This window comes from Tachypleus tridentatus, chromosome 7 (assembly GCF_004210375.1).
Source record: "Tachypleus tridentatus isolate NWPU-2018 chromosome 7, ASM421037v1, whole genome shotgun sequence".
NCBI classification, from domain to species: domain Eukaryota; kingdom Metazoa; phylum Arthropoda; class Merostomata; order Xiphosura; family Limulidae; genus Tachypleus; species Tachypleus tridentatus.
In genome coordinates this window covers 996,390-1,019,317 of record NC_134831.1, presented here as the reverse complement: position 1 = coordinate 1,019,317, position 22,928 = coordinate 996,390, and the positions used below count along the sequence as shown (strand labels likewise).

At 35.4% G+C, this 22,928-nt stretch overlaps 1 long non-coding RNA gene across 2 annotated transcripts in view; it reads left to right on the top strand.

Annotated features, from left to right (window-relative positions):
• LOC143254964 (uncharacterized) overlaps nucleotides 1–22,928 on the top strand; it is a 44,877-nt gene that overhangs the window by 20,268 nt on the left and 1,681 nt on the right. Inside the window, exon 3 of one of the 2 annotated variants that reach the window (XR_013030389.1) lies at nucleotides 20,019–20,129. The exons of the other annotated variant lie outside the window; for it this stretch is intronic. This is a non-coding gene — a long non-coding RNA (uncharacterized LOC143254964). The remainder of the gene's footprint in view (nucleotides 1–20,018; nucleotides 20,130–22,928) is intronic. 2 annotated transcript variants of the gene reach the window in all.

Genomic DNA, 22,928 nt, shown 5'->3' with positions numbered 1-22,928 from the left:
TGGTTCGTCAGTTGGGTACCTTTGCGGCTAACTACGTTTTCGGCTGTAAACCTAAGATCGGTGGTTTATTTTGACATGGAAGTATGAAAATTCTTCTAAGCCTAATCTTCGGGTTTGTAAGCTTGCTTTCAGTTTCTTTTTATTGATTTTAAGATGCAGGATAGAAACTTTAATGAAATATTTACCCTGAAAGCGGTTTGTTACCCTTAAGGTTTCCAAACCTTTCAAGTAACCGAGCCATGTCAAGTAAAAATTCCAAGAGAACAACTGTATCCTCTTTAATAGTTGTGTGATTAAATGCTTATTAAGCACTTCATAGTAAATCTGTAAAAATAGCTTCAGGCTTTACAAACTGTCCAGGAATCCTGCCAAGCGCCCTCCTGTCAACCAACTGAAATGAAGCCTAAAATCCCTGTCGCTACGTTCTCAAGAACCTAACGATCTTTTAAAAACAAATAGTAGTCCCCCCTTCACAGTGACTCTGGTAAATCTGCAGGTTTACGACACTGAAAATCAGGTTTCGATACCGTGTGCTGTATAGTGACCATACAGTTTCCATCTACCCGAAAGAAAATTTATAACTATTTACATGAATATCTAACTCATTGGTCATAATTTTGCCTCACTGTGAAAAAAGATCATTCTAACAAACTTAACTGTAAATAGCAGATACGTGTCCCTTGACTAACAGAGCAAAACTTTTAGAAGTAGATTTACACATCATTTTTGAATAATGAATAGTATATTATGGAATATTCAATATACAAGGCTTCGAACAAAAATATTTGAATGATGAATAGTTAGGCCTCGATTTTTGTGCGGCCAATATTTTATAATTATCCAACGTGCAGTTGCTGATTGTGCAGATAAATTAAAGTTATGTGATAATATAATTATGAGAAGAAAAAAAATGCTACATATGAGATCTTTTACTTTGTATACAAGAACACTGTTCTGTTGTGGTATTGGAGCTGGGTGCCGCCTTGTGGTAAGTGTGCGGGACGATAATCTGTAACAGGAGGAATTCCTATAAATTAAAAAAGATTTCAGTTTCGTCTGCAGGATTTTCAAATTGAAATAGGATGTGGTTGAAAGGTTTGAATGATTTTTTTTTACAATGAAAGTGACAACAATGGTCTGCAGCAAACGAAGTGAACACCTGAGATTGACGTTGGCCTGGATGGCGTACAGATATGATCTCTGTAGACCATTGTTGCGAAACAAATCTCTCGTAGAACAGTATCCCCATAGTTAAAAGGGTTTATCGGACATATTAATATTACGTATTATTTAGTGTGTTTTCTGAGAATGTTTAAAATTTATCTATTATTAAAAATGAAAGTATTCTTACTTAACAAAAACTTATTCGCTGTATGTATTCATTAATTAAAACTAATGGGGATATTGTCCCTCTGGACTAAATGTGTATGGGAGCGACTTTCTACACTCCCATCATTTTTAGTCACTTATCTTCTCGTATTGGGTTATTAGCAAAATCATTTTAAATAAATTTTCATTAAAGTCACATGGCTTATCGGTTTTGGTTTAAATAAGCGACTAACGCATATGCTTGACACACAAAGGTTTAACTTAACGGGTCTTGTAAAATGTGTTAAGCCTTATCTACAGCTTTCTGAGGAGCAGTTCTCTTACAGTTTTGAGTACTAATATGTAGTAATAAGTGTTTAAATTTTGTAAAAACAAAATTCAAGCAGTGCGTATTGGTGTTTTTGTGGTGTGTGTGTTTTTTTCCAGAACCTTTTCAAATTGATATACAATCAATACGATACAAATAGTGAACTATAGTTGCAGCAGTAGTCTTGGCTCTCTAGAACGGTAGTTATAATACAAGTTGTGTGACGCCACTGTCACGCATGTCCAAGTGATCGTTACCAAGACTACGACGACTGCTATCTTTCTTCCTAGAAATGTTTTGCGTTTCAAGAGTTGCCTTTCGGGTAATGTTTAAAAATGTATATATTCTCCTTTTCATATTCCACGCGTCTTTGTAAGTGTTTTTTATATATATAAACTTCGAAAAGGAAGGATTTTGCCAGGATTGATTCGAAGCTGCGTAATTCTATATCTTAGTTACTGTCTGATAAAATGTTTTGCATGCTTGCTGCCTATATGGATATTCCAGTAGTTTATACCTGTTTCCTTTAAGCGCGGACCTTAGAGAAGTGACAACTATTTAGGCAAAAAACACGTTTCATTGTCATGAGTCGTAAAATTCTTGGTATTTACTCTCATATCGGTGAGTGTGATCCACGAATCTAAGTTGTATCCGAGATAAAAAAAAAAAAAAAAAAAGTTTGAAACAATTTCGTTGTCTCGTTTTTGCCTGGATACCTAGCTACTCATGTATCTTAAAAGTTTTATTAAAACGTCTCTACAATCAATGTTGCTGCACTGACGTTTGGAAAGGTTTCTCCTGTGCGGAAAGAAAACCGTACTTGTACTAAGTGTACATTGACGAATACATTTATGAGCGCATTAATAAAGTATTTTAGGAAATCACGAGATTACGAACAGCTCTACACTTTTATCGGTACTGATAAAAATCGCTCTTATTATTTATAAAATTAAAATTGAAATTCGCCAAGATCTGTGAATATTGGTGTTGTAAAACAAGGATTTGATATCACTTAATGAGTGGGAACTTCCAAAATGCGTGGGTTCACAGAACGAAAACAACTCGTGAACGTGCTTGTTTCAACCGCCCAGATTTTGGCGGGAAAACCAGTCATGAGGCGTTCCATGTGGCATATTTGTAAACAATTGTTTTAGTCTTAACAGAACTTACAAACCAACTTTTAATCGTACTGTAGGCAGAGGAAGAAACGAGTTGGTGTGTCCTGATTCATACCGTTTGGTCAGTGTTATTTTCGTCACTCCTGTACTTTATCAGGATGACCGAATAAAGCCGATAACGTAATGTGAGATAATACTAATTTCTACAGCGCACTTAATAATTTATCTAGTTCGTTTTCCTCTTTTTTTTTTCAAGATAAAAACGAAAAAGAAAACTCAAGTCAAACGGGTTTGTTGTTCGGTCTCATCTACATGCGTAATATTACCCCCCAGGTTGTTGAACTCTGACTTAGAACAAAAACAATCTTATTCGATCAGATGACGGGCCATTTTCACTAAGAAATTCTAATTTATGGTCACCAGTCACGCTCTGTTATCACTTTATGTGACAAATAGAGACAGGTTTAGTGTGTCACGTACGCGGAATACGTGAATATGTCGCAGAAATTTGTTGTGCGGTAATAAAGATAGATGCATCGGTTCTTTACATAGTTCATTTCTGTAATGGAAGATGATTATTCTATCATCAGTAGTTGGGAGTATGTACGAGTATCCTCGAGGAAAGCGTGAAGTAAAAACGATAAATCCATGCTTACCTACACGTGCACTAGCAAGTATTACATTGGCGGACATTTCAAAATTTGGCGAGGAAATGAAAATCCATGTAAAATCCGAAGTACTGAAATTGAGACACTGTATATTTGTTACGGTTAATGTTTATGGACCCAAACCCAATGGGACTTGATTTTATAATATGCAATTTGATGCTGTTTAAATATTATCACCGTAAAAATTCCAAAACTTTTACTTTACAAGTAATTTTTTAAAAAATGTCTGATTTTATATACAACTATATATTTCGGCAGATATTTCGTATAATCTGGAATTTACATAGTTGAAGCTCGATAAAAAAAAAATGACCAAAGACATCCAATCAATACGTACATGTACGTGCTCTGAACGGCTCGGCCAACTTATATATTGCAATTTGGCTTCATTATAAAACTTGTAAAGGTGTATACTAATGATTTACTTTACACAAATTAAAGTGGGGGAGTACCCCCCCCTTCAAATATCCACCACTGAAAAAATACATTTCAAGCTTATTCTGCTAGTTTTCCAGAGACCTTTAGTGCCGTTTTTAATCTGTAGTTGGCGTTCTTCACGAGATTCGAAGATGCCGCTGTGTGACGCAAGAACGGTTGTGAGCGCGTGACTTGACGGGGAAGTACGAGTCGGCAGTCAAGCAAAGCTTTAGCGAACTACGGTCGTGTCTGATGCAGGCCCAATTGAAGGTGTTTTATGATCTTAGAAACGGAAACGTAGTAAATGACGAAATCCGTAAACATGAAATAGAACTGTAGTTTCGATAAAAACAGAGGAACAAAGAGCTATCAGTATTATTTCTATTAGATTTATTACTCTGTACATCCGTGAAAAGGATGCTGTTGTTACGCATGAGAGAAAAACCCCATTCCAAGTCGAGCTGTTATAAAACATATCACGAGCTGTGTGAAAGGGTATTGTTATTGACTCAAAGATATAAACAGAAATGAGGTTAAGTAATTATAGCTGACGTGTGCATAATAAGTTTCTTTGTTTTTAATGGAGGTAGCTCTTATAAAAGAATATAAATCTTAACACTTTCACATTACACGTTGTTTTGGACTACTACTTTTATAACCTAATACTACATCTGTGTTATTAATACTCTGAATTTTAGAGCATTATATCAATGTATCTCTAAACCATTACCTGACGAAAAAACGTGTGTGTGTATGTCTCTGCTTATAATTGGCGATTCGCTGAACCGATTTTCATCAAGCCTGGCATGTACCTTTAGAGGCCTTCTGGGAGTGACAGGGGGTAGTCTGCTTTCAGATCTGTTCATTCTCCCGGGTATCTCGTGTCTTACCCCCAAGCGTTAAGTGGATTCACAAGCTTGTGTGTACACACACACACACACACATTTAGCAAAGTCGTTTTCTGATATCTTATGTGATTAGTGAAGCATCATATATATAATATGCTTAGGTTTTTTAAAGGTGACTGTTTTTAACGCCTATATTGGAACTTGTACCGTCAATATCATATCAGAATGTATAACATTTGGTTGTTTTCTGTTACTTTACTACATAATTCCTCAATGCATAAAATTTGTTTCAATATGATCGTGTTTTCAATTTATAATTGTCTTATGATCATTAACATATAAAGGTTTTTATTGGATTTGCTCATCTCTCCATTTTAAGGTGATTTATTTCCTAAGTTCTCGGGTCTAGTTCTAAGTGTAGCAACATTTTCAAATTTATATTTAAACATAAAACCTTTGAACTTCAAGTCAAGCACGACATCCATTTTTTTTCTTTTTACATGTTTTATCTCACTTGTATTCTGTCAGATCAAATCCGCAAAATAGAAAATTGAACTTTTCACTTGAGTTATCGATTTCTTTTTATACTGTTTAGCACAGGCGAGACCTCATCACGTTGAGTAAATTTGTTTGAACACGTATATAAATAAAGGTTGACCAAACTGGATGAAATCAATCGTTTTCCATGTGGAATACAAGAGGAACCGCAGTGGTAATTAGTTCGATTAATTGCGATGTTGATGGTGTTTTTAACTTGTCTTTGTGATTCTTATGTTGTTATGGACCAACAAACGATTTGGTTCTCAGTTTAGAAACTACACTGGAGCCATCGATGTAATTGTAGGGCTGAACAATAAATGCACCCTTTTCCAATGTATATCCAGTTGGAAGATCACGTTTCTACATCTGAAGTAATGTTGTGTAAAGAAGATACTTGGAATGTTACAAATGATATTCCACGAGGAGAACGAATGCTTTCAAGTATACAAAAAGGAGCCGCAAGAGATATCAACTTGTTGACGTCATCAACTTGCTGACGTTGTCTTCTGCGATGCTATTCAATATATGTTGCAACTTGAAGTAAGACAGGGTCAAAGAGTGGAGAATCAAGACACAAAAACTTATCTCGAAACACGTAAAAGTTAAGAACAAGAGATAATTTACCTTCTCTTTGTCAGTTGTTTCTTCCATGTTAAAATGTCGTTAGTATATTATAATTACGTGTTGTGTTTGAAAATGAATGAAAGTATCAAACACAACTTAGAGGCGTCTTTGTGAGGACATTTCTTCGTAGGACCGACTTTAATCGATAACGTGTTTCTGATACATTTCTAGAAGTAACCCAACCATCTCGACGGTTTCTGTTCTTTAAAACAGTGTTTTGATATTGCTTTACTGGTTTAAAAAGAAATGGAGTATACAAACAAAGGACACATAATATCAAATATTTAAATCCTTAGCATGGTGGGAACTCGAAAAGCGGTCGAACAGTACAGCAAATAGTAGAGTCAAGTACATATCACTACCGAAGTTTCGTTTTAAAATAGGGTTTGTTTCATCCAACACCACTTCTTCCCGGAAATATACATTGTATATATAATTTACAAGTTTTTAATAGATTCATAAACGTTGTTAATACATATACATATATGTCCGGCTAAAGCGTTTCAATATATAGAAATTTCTTGTGTAGTAGTTTTTAATTATAGGTTTATCTTTTAGTAGTTGTTAACTATGGATTTTTCTCTGTACTATTTGTAACTTTGAATTTATGTTTTAACTGTAGATTTGGCTTGTGGTGTTAACTGTGTATTATGATTAGCTACATATCTATCATACAATTATGTTTCTTCGTTTTTGTTGTTTCTTAAAAATATTGGGATTGTTAAATCTAGGTGGCGCATGGTTTATACACTGTCGTGCTTTGAATATCTGAAGTAGGTTAGGAACATTTCGATAAGATTCACCCTGGTAAAAAAGCCTTCCCTCTGACAAACTTTGTAACACCTTATAGGTGTATTTATGATAAACACCCTGGGTTTGTATTCACATCATGGGCGGTCCAGATGGGAGGATAGCTGCTCTATAGTATGCAGTTCCAAGTTGTGAAACTAACAAGACAAAACTTACCACTGTTAAATACATTCCTATTTTTTCTAACTTGTATATAACACGATGTAATCCAAAAATATGTAACGTTTGCACTAGACTTTCATTTGTAGAGTTACTGTGGGTTTAATATATCACTTTTAAAAGTATGAACATAACATTTTTGAAACTAAAAGCATCCAAGTTTTAAAGATTATTTTGGAACTTGTAGCGAGAGAACAAGAAAGAAACTTTTTTTTCTTAATTTCAAGAACGTGAGCACAGTTGACACTTGTGTGTTAAAGATCGTTTTACGAGGCTATGGCACATGCGTACTCAGAAAAAAACAACATAATTTGAAGTTCCCGATTCATAAAGATTTGTATAACTTCTGAATAAAAGTGCGAAAAAAAAGGTTTTGTGTGTTTGTAAGGTAAGCTTTCTTTAAATTTCTACATTACCCTTGAGCAGTCATCCATGTGACGAATATGTCTGAAGATTGATATAAAGGTGTTATTTTATTACCAATTTTCTCGATGCAAGGTCAGTAAAATCTTTCTCGGCTCTTCGCATGTATGATTATCGATTTTACGTCGTTAAATTCTAAGTACTGACTGCTGTTTTTGTACGAATGTAATAAAACGTTACGGCCTTAATTTGCTTTTGAATTGTTTAGTTGTTGAAGTAACTTTTTATCCAGGTAACTTAACGTGTAAGACTTGGGGTCATATGTCATTACAGTTGTAAATGTACCATCGATAAAATATTTCTAAATTACTTATAATATTTATTGAGCATGCAATATTGTATCAACCCTTTTAGAGATAAGACCAGATCTCTATTACTGCGATAATGTGTATCTAATCAAAAACGCCATAGGTGTGGAAAACAAAACGTGTGGCCAGAAAAGGATTCAGCGTCCCACGTGAAGGAATTCTGGTAGCTACAATTATAGCATTGACAAGAAGTTAACAGGAAATATACAATCATTAAGTAGCTAAGCCGAGTTTGTTTTTTACCCGCTATCATGCCCCAATTTGAACAAAACGCACGGCCTAGCTAAGTAATGAATGAATATTTGGTGTAAAATTATTATCAGTGCTGTAAGTTTTTACCAGTTTTGATTTCTTTCCTTTTTTTTTGGCCTCACCTTTTTCTTTTTTCAAACCTAGGGTGTTTTTGACTATCATGAAATCTGGTCAATGCACACCAACAAATCGCGGGAAGTAAAAAAATGACACTCGATAATAATCATCATTTGGTTTATATTTTAAATCAATTGTGACACCTAATTGTACGGTGTAAAGATTTACCAAATGTAAAAACATATAAAGTACGTTTTTTATCAAATAAAATTTCCATATTGTTGGTGCAAAGAAGGAGGAAAGAAAGGGTGGGAAGGAATTCATTCAAAATCTGAGACTTTAAAATGTGGTGTGTGAAGTAAGGGTCCAGCAGAGCGAATACATTTAAAAGATATGATAGCTTGGATTACCACATTCCGAGCTACAGAAATTGGAACATCGTTAAAGTATCACTCCTGTTAGTGGCATAGCGTGTCTTGCAGGTTGTTTAGGCCTCACGACACACTGCTGTGTGTCTTGATTCATATTCATTAGAAATCAGGTTTTGATACCCGTGATGAGAAGAGCACAGACAGCCCATTGTGTAGCTTTGTGCTTATTAACTACAACAAACAAATAACATTGAATAAAATGCTGTTTAACTATCAGGACTGAGTAATGACAGACATTACAGTATTGTAACAATGAACTTCGAAACAATAACAACATTCTACCTCGATGGAGGTGGATCTTTTTACTCATGTAGTTGTAATACTGGTTGCTAAGATACATGTATAGCTGTTATCTAAATGTATGTATATATATATATATATATATGATGTGATTTAATCGTTAAGAATCAGAAAAAAGTGTTAGTTTTTATAATCGTTCTTCCAGAGCAAGTAATAAATTATTCGAAGATTTTTTAACTTTTCTGGTTGGTTCATATACAAGTTGTTATTAATTTTTTTTACTTGAAACTTAAATGGATAGTGATTGGTTTCTTAATCATTTCAGAAACGATATATAAGAAACATTAAAACTATCTAAATGTTGAATGTCGCACAGTTTCTGTGAATCTTATATTTCTTAATAATATAAAAAAAATTACTTCCTGCGATCGCTGTTCATCTTGAATTATGGATTTCATCCAACTTTCTGGATAAACACCCGCTGAGGGTTGACAAAAATATTCTGTCTTCTTAACCAGACCATGTTTCAAACGATTATCAGTTTATGAGTTTCAATGATATATTTTAAACTGATAAATTTCAAATTATAAGTACGCATTTTCTTTTTCCTGTGGATGTTAGTTCTAAAATGGTGATTTACTTTCTTCTGAATAAAATGTTATAGCTGTGTGGAGTGGATACATAGCACAAAAATTACCTTTATTCATTTATCAGTACGGGTAGGCCTAACTTGTATTTTTGCTTAAACAGTTCCCAAGGTAACCACCTTGGAAACTTCAATATCTTATATGCCTACGTGTTGTTAAGACGTAATTGTCGTGTTAGTTGCTAAGAGACGTGAACAGCTGTTATGATGTTTATCCTTATATGTTCTTCTGATAACAAAAAATGTTGTCGTCCAGGATTTTAGTCTTTTTTTTCTTCTTCTTGTTGTTGTGTTCCTGGAAAACTATTTTTGAAGAAACGCAGATCCACTTCTCTAATTAACCATTATAAGAAACACTTATCATAAAAATAAAAAATGAAGTAAATGTTGGCTATCTCACCATTTCTTTGAATTATATAATGACGAAAGAAAACTTTTTCTGCCCATTACCGATGTATAACTTGAATTCTTTGCTATTGAGACAAAACCCCATTTTCTTGGTATCATTACCCCCTATAGAAGTCATGCACTCTTGACCACGCCATGTTCGTTTGGATTTTTTACTTGTTTTTAAACGTACTAAATTTCCAGAATTGAAATATAGCTTCTAGTCTCTTAACGTTGAATTTCATGTTGTGTTTTTTATGCGCCCTCTAAGAAGCTACACACTCTTAAAAAACCTGATTCGAACGCATTTAAGTCGTTTTTAAAACTTACTGAATTTTTAACATTGAAATTAGTTTCTATCCTCTAGTTGCTTTGTTTTAATTAATCGAAATTATAATGATTTGAAAACTGGACACACTACGTCTAGTTGATTTAAAATATTGATCTTCGTAGGTATCAGCTAAACCTAAGGTTCGAGGACCGCGTGTAACGGCAGCGATGTAAGTTTTTCTTTTCATCCTTCCGAGCACCGAGTCCCCGAACTGTGGCTTGCCACAACATTTCCAAACATAGTTTAAATGTGAAAACTTATATTCCTTAACATACGATATGCCCATGATGTGACTGCAGTTGTAAGTATTACGAATAATGAGAGAGCTCAACACGTATGGTATCCTTTCCTACCATAGAGTTGAATGGTGTCTGCTGGTGTGCTTATGGTGTTCTTTCACATCACCGAGTTAAGTGGCCTCAGACTACATACAGCTTATTATTGCGATCGGCCCCGTACGGTTAACTATGTAATTAAAAGCAGGGGCTAGTTATAAGACCACTTTACAAGTCCGATTTCCATACCCATGGTGGGCAGAGCACAGTTTGCCTTTTGTATAACTATTTTACATAACACCAGCCAAAACAAATATTGTTTCTATTCCAGTCGTTTCAATTCGGGGATGAATCAAAGGTCTGTGATAAATACCCGAAATCGTAAATCCACTGGAAGCCATTACACTACACTGTAAAATAGAATAATCGGGAATTCACCGTGGAAGAAACGAATGTTAGAGCAACTTTAGTTTTGCAATCTATCTGCATATCTTTGAAAATAAAATAAAAGCGACTCCTGTGATTTTATTGGGGTATCGAATGATTTTAGGGTACTGTAAAATTCCTGTTGTCATTAATTTTTCATGTAAGCTTTACGTTCTGTTTTAATGTCTTTAAGATGAGAGACAGTAACAAGAATGTAGCAAAATTTTCTTTAAGCAAAGCTAGTAAAAATATGTACATGTGCGCGCGTGATGAGAATCGAGACTTCTTTTTCTCGGGTGACATCTGGAGCCACTTAGGAGGTTTGTGGAGCATACTGGCAGCAAATGCGCAATCACTTCGCATATTTTTGCCAGAAATACAAGAAAGAAATTAAGATGTATGTTAAAAAAAAGTCTGATTGAAAAAAACAACTACAAGTGGTACTGAGGTGTTTATATGATGTTTACGGTACATTTATCTCGTGATGTCGATGAGTCATAGAAACAGTGAGATGGGTCATGAAAATCCCTATTTTTATCTCATTTATTATTACAGCAAAAACAAAGCGTTTTTTAACAGTCGGCTTGTTTTGACTTGGATTTTTTCTTAGAGTAAATTTGTTTTGCTTTATTCTGAAAGTGACAAAGGACGACCTGAGCCGCATTTATGATTTTTTATTAGTAAACAATAATCGCTACTTACGCGATGTAGAACACATTGAATCAAGAACTCTATGGAAAACAAAACAATGTTATTTGTTTCTTTCAGAAAATACTTCGATACATTTGTAATTAGGCTGTTGATCCCTCTGTTTGTTGGTGAAATAGTAGCCCAAGAGATGGCGATGGATTGCGTAGACTAGCTAGCTGCCTTCCTTCTCGGCTATTATTTCTAAATTATGGATGTCTAGGGCAGGTAGCCCTTGAGTAGCTTTGTGAGATGCTAAACAAGCAAAGCTTTCAAAACGACACTGAAAAAAATCTTGTATTATCTGGTTCTCATTTAAATTTACATTAAAACAATACTAAAAGGACCTTAGTTCACTGTTGGTACAGCGAGAACGTAAAACGCTAAAATTCTAGATCCAATCCCTTCGGTGAACACATCACAGACAGTCCATTGTGTAGCTTTGCAATTAAGTAAACAAGCAGCAAGATGTAGAACAGTTTTCTCTCTCTCTCTGTTGTTCAAAATTGCTTTAATTACTCTGAGACTTGACAGGTTTGCTAATTTGAGTTGTTAAAAATTACTTGACTGTGGAAAGTTCTAAAGGGTAGTTTCTAGAACCCTCGCAAGCTAGAAGTTTCGGCTTTGAATCTAAACCGTGGACTGAATGTAATTAAAACCTGTCATGCAAAGAAAGTTATGGCTTCAGTTTTTATAGTTACCTCAGATCAGAGACGTTAGATTATATTTTACGTCATTCAGTGGCCACAGTTTTAAGGTTAACATAAAACTGAACTTTCAAGTCATAAACATTATGTATGTTATGCCATCGTATCATCAGCAGTTCATTTGCTAGTAATATAGAATGATTTTATATTTCATAAACCGTACAAATAAAATGCACAGAAGTACGATATAGCACGTGAGAACTGAAGTACAAGTTTAAAAATGAACAATGTGTTATTAATTATTAGCCTAATAACTTCTTCGCTTCGGTTAAACGAAAGAACAGTATAGAAGCAGTGTCTATCTGTTCAGTCGTTGATTGGTTGACTTGTAATTCAAAGCTGTACATTATCTGTAGTTCGTAAACAAGGAAATTGTTCTGGAAACTGTTCCAGTGATTTCCCGAGCGTACAATTAAGTGATATGAGATGGTTATATACAAATTATTTTTGTTGTAGTGTTTCCACACCGACGTGATATTTCAGTGAGTTAACACTTAACTTTACGATCTGTATTTCATCTTCATCATCCTTCTTCCTACAGTGAAGATGAGAAAACATTTCCCCCGATTCTTACATTTCATACTTTTTGTTCGTAAGTCGTTTCGCTCTTGTCACTTTTAACTCCAGTATGTGTGTGTATGTTAAACTTCACGTGTTCAGTTTACCACTGTTGTCATTGTAAATTTAAGGAACGTAAGTATTGTATTTCCTAATTTCATTTGTTCAGTTGTTTCATTTCTGTCATTGTAAACTAAGTATTGTACTTCACACATTTCGTGTGTTCAGTTGTTTCATTGTTATCATTGTAAATTCTAATAACGTAAATATTGTGTTTCACACATATCAAATGTTCAGTTGTTTCGCTGTAAACTTCACGACTATCTCCCACATGTCAAATGTTGAGTAGTTTTATTATTATTGTTAATTTTAGTAGCATAAATATTATGTTTCACACATATTGCTTGTTCAACTCTTAGTAGTTCGCGTTAATTAAAGAATATTTTGTTCTTATAAATGTACTCATTGTACAGTTTGTAATATTAAGGAAATGCCTTATTGTACATATGAATATTTAGGCTCGGATTAGTACTGCACCAGCGAGGGTCGAGGTTCAAATCCCCGTCCCATCAAACATGCTCGCCCTTTCAGCCGTGGGGGAGGCGTTATAAGTGACAATCAATCCCATTATTTGTCAGTAAAAGTGTAGCCCAAGAGTTTGCAGTGGGTGATGATGACTAGCTGCCTTCCCTTTAGTCTCGCACTGCTAGATCAGATAGCGCAGGTAGCCCTAGTGTGCGAAATTCAAAACAGTCAAAAACCTGTGTGAAAGCTAGTGCCTTCAGTGTTGTGGTACATGATGTAGTTTTCAGAATCAGAGTGAAAACTGTATTCCTTACAAAATGTCTTCATCTTTACTGATAGCGTTGTGCCTTAACGTGATATACACTGTATACTAATCCATTTCTTCTTTGTTACAAATCTTGTATTTATTCACATCTCTGAATGTGTTTTTGTGAACGGTGACCAAATTTTAGTTGCTCTACAATTAAACCTAATCTCTCTTATGCTCAGATCATTTGATATGTAGCACCAAAACTCGTTTGCTCTCTATCGTTACGTGACATGCTTATATTTCCGTACAGTAATCCGAAACAGATGAAAGGTAATTAAATAGTATGGCACGACAAACTTTTTCCAACACCCTATATTTCATCGAATACCTGCTTCGCATACTGGTATGTTGGCCGACATTTTTCTCGAAGGAAATGTCACAACTAATGACGATATTCAGGGATACAGTTAGGTTAAAATACTGCTTCGAAGATAAATAAATCATTGTGGCTATAAGATAGAAATGTGAGTTCTACTTACGTTTGCATACAGATCTGTTTCTTTTTTTCCTTAAAAGTAATTTTTCACGTTTAATATTTGTTTTAAAATGATTAAATTAATCTAACACTAATCGCAAATACTTGTGTCTCGAAACTTGAGGTTCTCTTAAAACATTTTCAACTATCTCGGCACAGGTGGTTAATATTGTCAAGGTTTTTAGGATATTAAGGGCAAGAAAAGACTAGGAACTATAAAAACTCGGAAATTTGATTAACCATCTCTAAAAGGAAGACATTTTGTATGTTTGAGATGAGAAAGAGTTAAGCTTAAGTATTAAGATATGTCAGTTTCTCATGTGGTTGTTTCTTTATTAAAGACATAAATGTATTGAAGTGTGTGTGTGTTTTAGTGTGTTATAAACCCATCTGTTTAGCGAAAGTTTGAAAAGAAAAAATAAATACTGTTTAATATTTTCAAGTGCGAGAACTGAGAAAAATAAATTACGAGAAGTTTCATGGGAAGGTTGCAAGTTGGAAATGGATTCAGTAGATGATCGCTAAAACCAAGCAAAAGAAAAGCTGAGATGGTACTCAAGTAACACACCTGCGTAAGGAACTTTTTAAGGCACGAACACTAAAGCAAAATCGCACTTCGAGTGTGTTTGTTTTTAGCGTATTTTTAATCATCGTATCCTATTCATCACGTGACATCATACAATCATGCGCGTTTTTCTCACGGAGGCTTTCAGCCAACCAGCTATCCAGGAAGAGTTCTGTTTTATTTGTTTGGAAGGAAGTGGATCACCACTTGAATAATTTTAAAAATCGTTTCACAACATCACTCGTGTTTCAGAAAGCCAGACAAGCGTGAAAAAAGTGGACATGTGAAGAATATATTCGTGCTAGTTAAGACGCAGTTTTTAATTCCATGTCTTTTGCTCGTTTTCGTTATAAATATATCTCGTTGGTTGGGGCACTTGAATAATAATCTGTGAATTGAGGGATCGAAACACATTGCCGAACATATTTGCCCTTTTCGCCGTGGTGGCGTTAAAATATGGTGGTCATTTCCTCTGTTTGTTGGTAAAGAGTAGCCTCGGTATTAACTGTGGGTGATACTGATTAGCTGCCTTCACTTTCGGCTGTCATTTCAAAATTAGAGATGGACAGCGCAGGTAGCTTTTGAGTAGCTTTGCGTGAAATTAATCAAGCGTATAAAGAAAAGAGTTCATCATGATAATAAGATTTGTATAATATACCAACCAAAGAAACTATTTTCCTTTTTTTCCTACTGAGTGAGTAAACCGAAACTGGATGAATTTATTAATAATATAGAACTGAAAAGTTTGACGGTGGTTGTTACTCCACAGGACTGGAGATTATCTCCAGATGACAATGGTGCCAGGTATATTCCACGCTGAGCCAGCCACTTGAGATGATGGTCGTAAAGCCAAGCGTTTACTCTTGAGTATTATAATGATTAAAAGGGCAATATGTGATGTTAGTGCAGGTCACGAACCACCCTTTCGAGGACCTCTTGGGGACCACTATCGTAGGAGATATTCTAGGTATTCTAACATCAGAAGTTGATATAACTCGCTCTTTGCTGAGTCGATTAAACACACCTTTGCTGTTCTTAGGCAGGATATATACATAGAGGTTAGTTAGTTAGCTCAATCGTGAAACCTGTTTTGGATGGTCTAGTGGTTAGCGTGTAGATTTGAGAGTCCCTTGTTTACGTCCATTGCGTTATACGAGTGAATACCAAATCCCATTATACGATGAAAGTCCCCGAGGAGTTGGCGGTTAGTGCTGTTGACTGGGTCGATTGGCGCAGAGACTCTTCACATAGGTCTGCACGAATGCATGCGAAACAAAGCCTGTTTTGAAGAAGTTAAACATTTTCCTAAAGATGAAGTGTCTAAGAGTAAATCTCTATTTGTTGATGACAAGTTTATTTTGGTTCTCAATGTGAGTGAAATCCGCCATTTTGAGGCTGCTACTGAAAAATAAGAATACTGAAATGTCAACAAACGCAGGTATCTTAGTATGTCTGGACGCAAACAATTTTGATTTAGTATCATGGGGTCAGTCGGAAACATGTTTAAGGGCTCGAGAGAGAGACAAGAAGGACTGATAGGGAACGTACAGTATCTAAAGAAAATCCTTTCCTTAGAGTCTACGTTTTCTCCAGTTGCATTTCTGTAGTTTTCTTGTGGCTATCTATTACAGAAATAAGCACGAGTTTATACAGACCGTTATCAACATAACCATTAACAAACACACACAAAACACGTAATTCGTCATTTCAAACAACGGAAGGTAAATGTTCCTTGGGTTACGTGAGGCGGGCGTTACATAGTGGTCAGCACATTCATCTTTGGATATAGAGACTCATAGCTTTGGTCTAAAACATAATCGTGTCTAGAGTTTTGAAGCTGTGGTACGTTATTAAAGTGACGGTCAAATCCCTCTACTAGATTATAGTAGCAAAAGAGTTGGCGGTGGGTACTTTTGACTAGTTGGATTTCCTCAATTCAAAATTAAGGATGGTTAGCGCAGATAAGCCCACCTGGAGGGGGAGGAAGGAGGCAAACTTTTCTCATGTCGAACAAGTTCAAAATGTCCCTCAGAGGCACAGCGGTAGATATGTCTATGGACTTGTACCGATAGAAACCGGTTTTCTATACCCATGGTGGGCAGAGCACAGAGAGCCTTTCTTGTAGCTTTATGTTTAATAATAAAAAAACAAAAAAAGCTCAAAATATTTGTGTATCTTGCATTTATAGATTAACTAGTACTTAAAGCAGAGAAACTATTCCCAGCCAATGTAATGAAAACATTAACACAAATGTTCAAACGTTTGGGGAACATATTACTAAAGTTTTATCGATATTAATTCCTAATAGAATGTTTGTTGCTTACAACTCTAGGCTCATGCCAATTGAATAAAATGTCATCAAATATTTTGAGAGACGGATTTAGAGGTATCCTAACGTTATTATAACAAACGTTCAAAACTCTTGCGGACACTTTAGAACAAGGAGAGAAGAACTTCTTTTGAATGAATTGTAGTACTAAAAGAGGTTATCGTCCGTCGAGAACAGTCGCAGAAACTAAAGAGGAACCAGACTGTATCCATATTAGTGTTTACTGTTAACAGTCTTCCAGCAACACAGTTTTAGTTGTTTAGCACAAACGTTCTGTTTCGTCCAGCACCCCAGTGACATAGCGGAATATCTGCGGACTCGTATTGCTATAAACCGGGTTTCGATACCCGTAGTGGGCAGAGCACAGATAGCCCATTGTGTAGTTTTGTGCTTAATTCCAAACAAACCGTTTCGTCCAATCGGATTTTGTTATTTACTAAAAAGATAGAAGATGGTGGAATTCGCGTATTTGTAAGTCCTTCTGATGTAGAACTTGTAAAGGGCAGGATGGGCAAGTCCACTGAAACTGAAATTGATTCCTCAAGTACTATAAAAATCGGTTGCTGTCTCGAAAGAAGAATTCCAAAATTCCCTCACTGTTTCTGTTGTAAATCACCATCTCTGAACAATAATTATACCTCGACATTAATTCTCATTTCATTGCATTCTCTTCGAGAAATCCTGTAAGGAAACTTCTGTTTCTCCTTGTTAGACTTTTTAAAGAGTTAATCCCGAACAGCGGTGTTCTAGTGTGAATACCGTAATTTATGGTATCTATTTAATTTTAAACCTGAGTGTTCTGAAAAATATTTCGTATTTCATGATACTAATAAATGTACTGATAAATCAAACGACCAGTAGCTGCTTTCCAGTTTGATAAAGGATTCGGGTTCGTAGCATAATCGTCTTGGAGTTAAACATTTCACTGATTAACACTTCTTAATCAAGCCTAAGCACCAAATGATTAGTTAAACCATGAACAAGAAATCCGTGATGACGAGAAAACCCACTTGTAGAGAAAGTTTTATATTTAAAACCAGTTGATATGGATAGAGATAGCACTAGTAGAGGAGCGAACAACGTTTCGACCTTCTTCGGTCATCGTCGGGTTCACCTCTACTAGTGCTTTCTCTACCCATACCAGCCGTTTTTAAATATATAATGGGCAAGAAAGAAAATATTAAACGAAGAAGAGATCAAAATTAACATGTTACAGTGGATCAACTATTTGATAACGAAATTTTATGGTTTACAAAAAAATTGTGTAATGGTTTATTAAATGCACATTTCACAGACAAAGTCATGAGTTGTGTCACAAGCATTACGAATGACTGACCGCACTTGAAACTACTGCCTCCATTATCGACAGTTCCTAGTTTAATGGCCATGATTACTGCAGTTTTTATTGGACTAGACCTCCTGTTTCTAGACTTTCCACAGATTACCTTATACGTTGATGTCAGCTTCCCAAAAGGAGACTTCACAGGAGAGTCGGAGGAGAGGGCTAGCATGACCATCGGTTTCATTCTCTGTGGTTGGTAGAAACGCTGCTATAATATGACATTTAATGATGTTGTGGACACCTGGTGTTTTCTAGAGAGTGAGGCAGTAACCTGGGGTGAAACGTGCTCAAAATCAAATAATATAGTGTTTGTAGCAGTATAAAGTTTTTTGCTTCTTACTGGTACATATACTGCACTATTTTAACCACTTTCCCATTACATGAAAAACCTGCTTGATGGAAAAACTTTATATTCTCTGCACTATGTTGAAAAGCCCCTGTCACTTCCAGGTTGATAGCAAACCTAGATCTCGTCCAAAGTGATGTTGATAAAGCTCCAAACTCCTACAGTATTTAGATTGTTTCTGTAGTTTGTTCTTCTGTCACCGGGTATGTGTTTAAGAAGCATCTTAAGCACTCTTTACAAAAGAAAAATGATTATGAATTATTTTATGAATAACTAACTTTGGTATGTCCAACTTCTTTTTTATGTTTTGTTTTTAATTTCGCGAAGGGCTATCTGGGCTAGCCGTGCCTAACTTAGCAGTGTAAGACTAAAGGGAAGGCAATTAATCATCACCACCCACCGCCAACTCTTGGGCTACTCTTTTACCAACGTATAGTAGGATTGATTGTCACATTATAACGCCCCCACGGCTGAAAGAACGAGAATGATTGGTCTGACCCAACTTTAGAGACACTTCGTATGTGAATAAAGATCCCGTGGCGACAGTAGCTGTTTGGGTAGCCATCCATCTACATATGGATACGCTGATCTATTCTTGTCAATGCTATTCTTTCGCGGAAAAAGCTATCACATCACATCCAAGCCTAAATTTATCTGTGGTAGCACTTTGCTGTCAAATCAAATAGAAAGGTTCTAAACATGGCATTAGTGGAGCCACGTGTTTGTGTCTACACCACTGTGTTATGCAAATCACGCTTATACATTGTGACCACTCTTTCATACGAGTTTGTGATTAGAATGGTCTGATGGTTAGAGCGCTCGACACACAACCGAGTTGCTAGATCGAAACAGGTCACCAATCATGCCCATCCTTTTCAGCCATTGGGACGTTATAATTTAACGATCAATCCCATTATTTGTTGGTAGAGTGGTCTAGTAGTTGGTGGTGAGTGATATCAATTAGCTGCCTTCCCTCTAGCCTATCACTTTACAAAAATCCACGAACATACAAAACATCTAGTTTGAATAACTAAACAGGTTTTTCTTACAAATCAGCTCAGCTGTTGTTACAAACGACTATGATTATAGGCTTGAGATTTGGTGGTAAACGTATTTGTTCCTTGGTAGTTTATAGTTTCGTTTTTATTGTTAAGTGCAAATTAACACAGTGGATCTGAGCGCTGCCCACTGCTGGTATTGAAACCCTATTTTTAGCGTTCGGGGCTTACAACTGAGCCAATGGAGAAGTACAGTCAGGTTTGATAGTTTTACTTACTGCTAATAAAGAATGGTGATTTTATACATATGTGTGTATGTGTGCGCGCGCGTATATATAATATATAAGAGAGAGAGAGAGCGTCAGACACGTTTTTAAGGCGAGAGGACCTGAGGCATGGGGTTCGAAAGAAGCGAAAATCTTTCCCAGTAAACAAAAGAGTGGATTAACTATACTTGAACAAGCAACACGGACAGCTTTTTTAAAATCATAACTTTGGATAGATAATCCACATTATGAAGAACAATACATAAACACATTACGGACGTAAAGCCCGCGTGTTTTTGTTCTGTTTATATTAGGCGTAAACTGAAAATCGTATCAACAATGAATGTGTAAAGAAACTCCCTACTATATAAGAAGGATAGCCGTCTACATTATTTGGACTATACAAACCAACCCAAGAATAGAAGGTAAGTGTCGCTTCTGCTACTTTAGCCAATCACAGACAAGCACAGTCAGTTTGCAAAGGCTCGTCTTAGTCTCGAGCCCGGTATTAACCAAGTGAAAGCCAGACATAACCTAGACTGGTTACGACTGTAGAAGCAACAAGATTCGGGATCACACGCATGCGCAGTTTAAGTTACAAACACAAAATGAGTTAAATATAAGCACATAGGAAGGGTATAACAAACGTACCACATAACCACATTTGTATTAAAGATTTCTCTTACGTATTAGCTGTGCTATCATTTAAATTTATTATCAAAAAGCGGGTAATTTCCAAAACGATGAAAACAGAGTCTTAGAAATGTTTGTCACTGTACAAGGTATATGATGACGTAATACAACTGATTTTCACAACGTTTCATTTATCCGGCAAAATCTACTTACTATATGATAATGGATAAACAAAAAACAACAACAAAGGATGTTAAAAAGAAAACTGAAAGTCAAAATAGCATAGAAAACAACAACTCATTGATATAATCGAAACAACTTAGGTACATTTCTTACTGACTCGATTTCCTGTTTCGTTTCTCAGAGTGAGTTATCGAGGACAAATCTTATTACATCTGTGAACATAAATTAATACCATAACCATGACGGCTAGACATATATGAGTGCTAATGATGTGATACGTCCCATGTGGTCGTTAAACAAATCTCCTTGTACGCTGTCTTAAGCCCGCCCGTTTATCTCTACACAAAACATCTACACGTGAACTTATGCATATATAATTATTCCTGTAAGTATAACTGTTAACAAGATCTAACTGTATCAAGTGTATGTGTCTCAAAGCTTCTTTGTATTTAAGAAGAAGAAAAAAAGTATTTCTAATCACTTTGTTATTGTATTATAATCCTTCTTAATTCTAATATATACAATAAAACGTTTTATAACCACAGTAAGTTTTCAAACAATGTGGCTTTTAAGATTAATGCACTCGGGCAAGACACGTATCCAACATGTTAAAATGTGTTGAATTTTAACCTATTACAATTACACAGATATTAATTACCTAGTGGTCGCAGTACTACTACAAACTTTTGTAATGTAGATGCGATGTAATATTTTTTGTTTGGGCTACTTTAGGCCTTGTGTAGTTTAGATAATAGTTTTTCAAACTATGCCTCGCGGAGCTCATAGTTATCTGTTAATTTTTTTCCTAAAACTATAATATGACTCGGAATACGCTGTACAAAAAAGTAAAATATTTCTTTAATACAACATGTTTATCGCGTATTGGGCCTTTTAATATTTTATTTTGCCTAACGCCAGACGATTTTATTTAGCTTCGGGAAGGTTCTCGAGGTGAAAGTGTTAATACAATCTAAATTAACTTCGACAGTGACCTCACTGGTTGCTAGTAGACATGCCACCATCTCGAAATCGCGTGCGTCATTGGAGATGCAAGATAACCTAGTAATTTTCGTATGAAACATCGGTCAACCTTGGGTAGTGATGCCAACTGTCTTTTAAAAGCCAGATCTGGATTAGCGACTAAATCTCGAACGAAATGAAACATGACGTCGTAGCTGAAACTTGTCCAAATTTGGAACATTGTAATGCAATTAGATGCAATATCAATTGTTTCAATTTCAAAGAATATTTATATGAAGTATAATTATATTTATGACAATTATAATTGGTAATTGTTAGGTTTGATTAGATTCTTTGTAGTTTAATTAGACAAATTTGGTACCAATGAGCTCCATGATGTCATACACCCGCATGACATTGTTTCATTTTGTTCGAGATTTAGACGCTCGTCAGATTTGGCTTAATATTTTGTTATTTGGCTTTAAAATTTGTGTTAAAACACACCCAAAAAATTATAAAAATAATAGGTTACCCTTTTCCTTAAGAAAAATATATTATTTTAGCGGCCTCGCCTGTTTTCCACAAATCTTTATTTCTGATTTCGTTATAACAACATTGACCTCAGGTCAGCATGTTATTGTATGATGATAAAACTTAAGTGCTTGAACGAGTTTTCATTTAGAAGTTATTTTGTGTCCGTGAAAATACTTTTGGAGTGCCAAAGATATAATATATAATTAATTGTCACCCTTATAATAGATAAGTAGCTGAATATCAGTAATGAATCTGATACGAGTGAGGGAGGCCTAGGGCTAATACGAATTCATCAGCATTATTGTCGTATGCAAGCACTTCAACAAAGGATGGTGGAAGAAATACTGAAACAAAAAAGAAAAGAAAATATGATGAAAGTTTTATTGAATCTGGTTTCACATGGACAAGTAATGAAGATGGACCTAGTGGGTTGTGTGTTGAATGTGGAACACTGTTGAGTAACAGTAGTTTGCACTGATGGGGCTGCAGATATGATTGGAAAATTTTCAGGCGCAGTAGCACGCATAAAAAAATAAAAACCCAGACATCGAGAGTATCCACTGCCGTCTTCATCATCATGCACTTGCAATGAAATAATTGCTAGAACACTTAAGAGGTATTGGGTGATGTCATAAAAATAGTTAATTTTATAAAATCAAGGCAACTTAATGCAAGGATCTTCAGTTTTCTCTGTGACGATATGGGAAGTTTGCATAAGCATTTGCTGCTTCTTACTGAAGTCCAATAGTTTTCTCGTGGAAAAATGCTTGCTCGGTTTTACGAACTGCGTAAGGATATAGGTTTCTTTTTATCTGAATGCCATTTTGAACTTGCATACAAACTAAGGGACAAATGCTGGATACAGAAAGTTGCTTACCTTACAGACATATTTGCCTATTTAAATGAAGTGAATG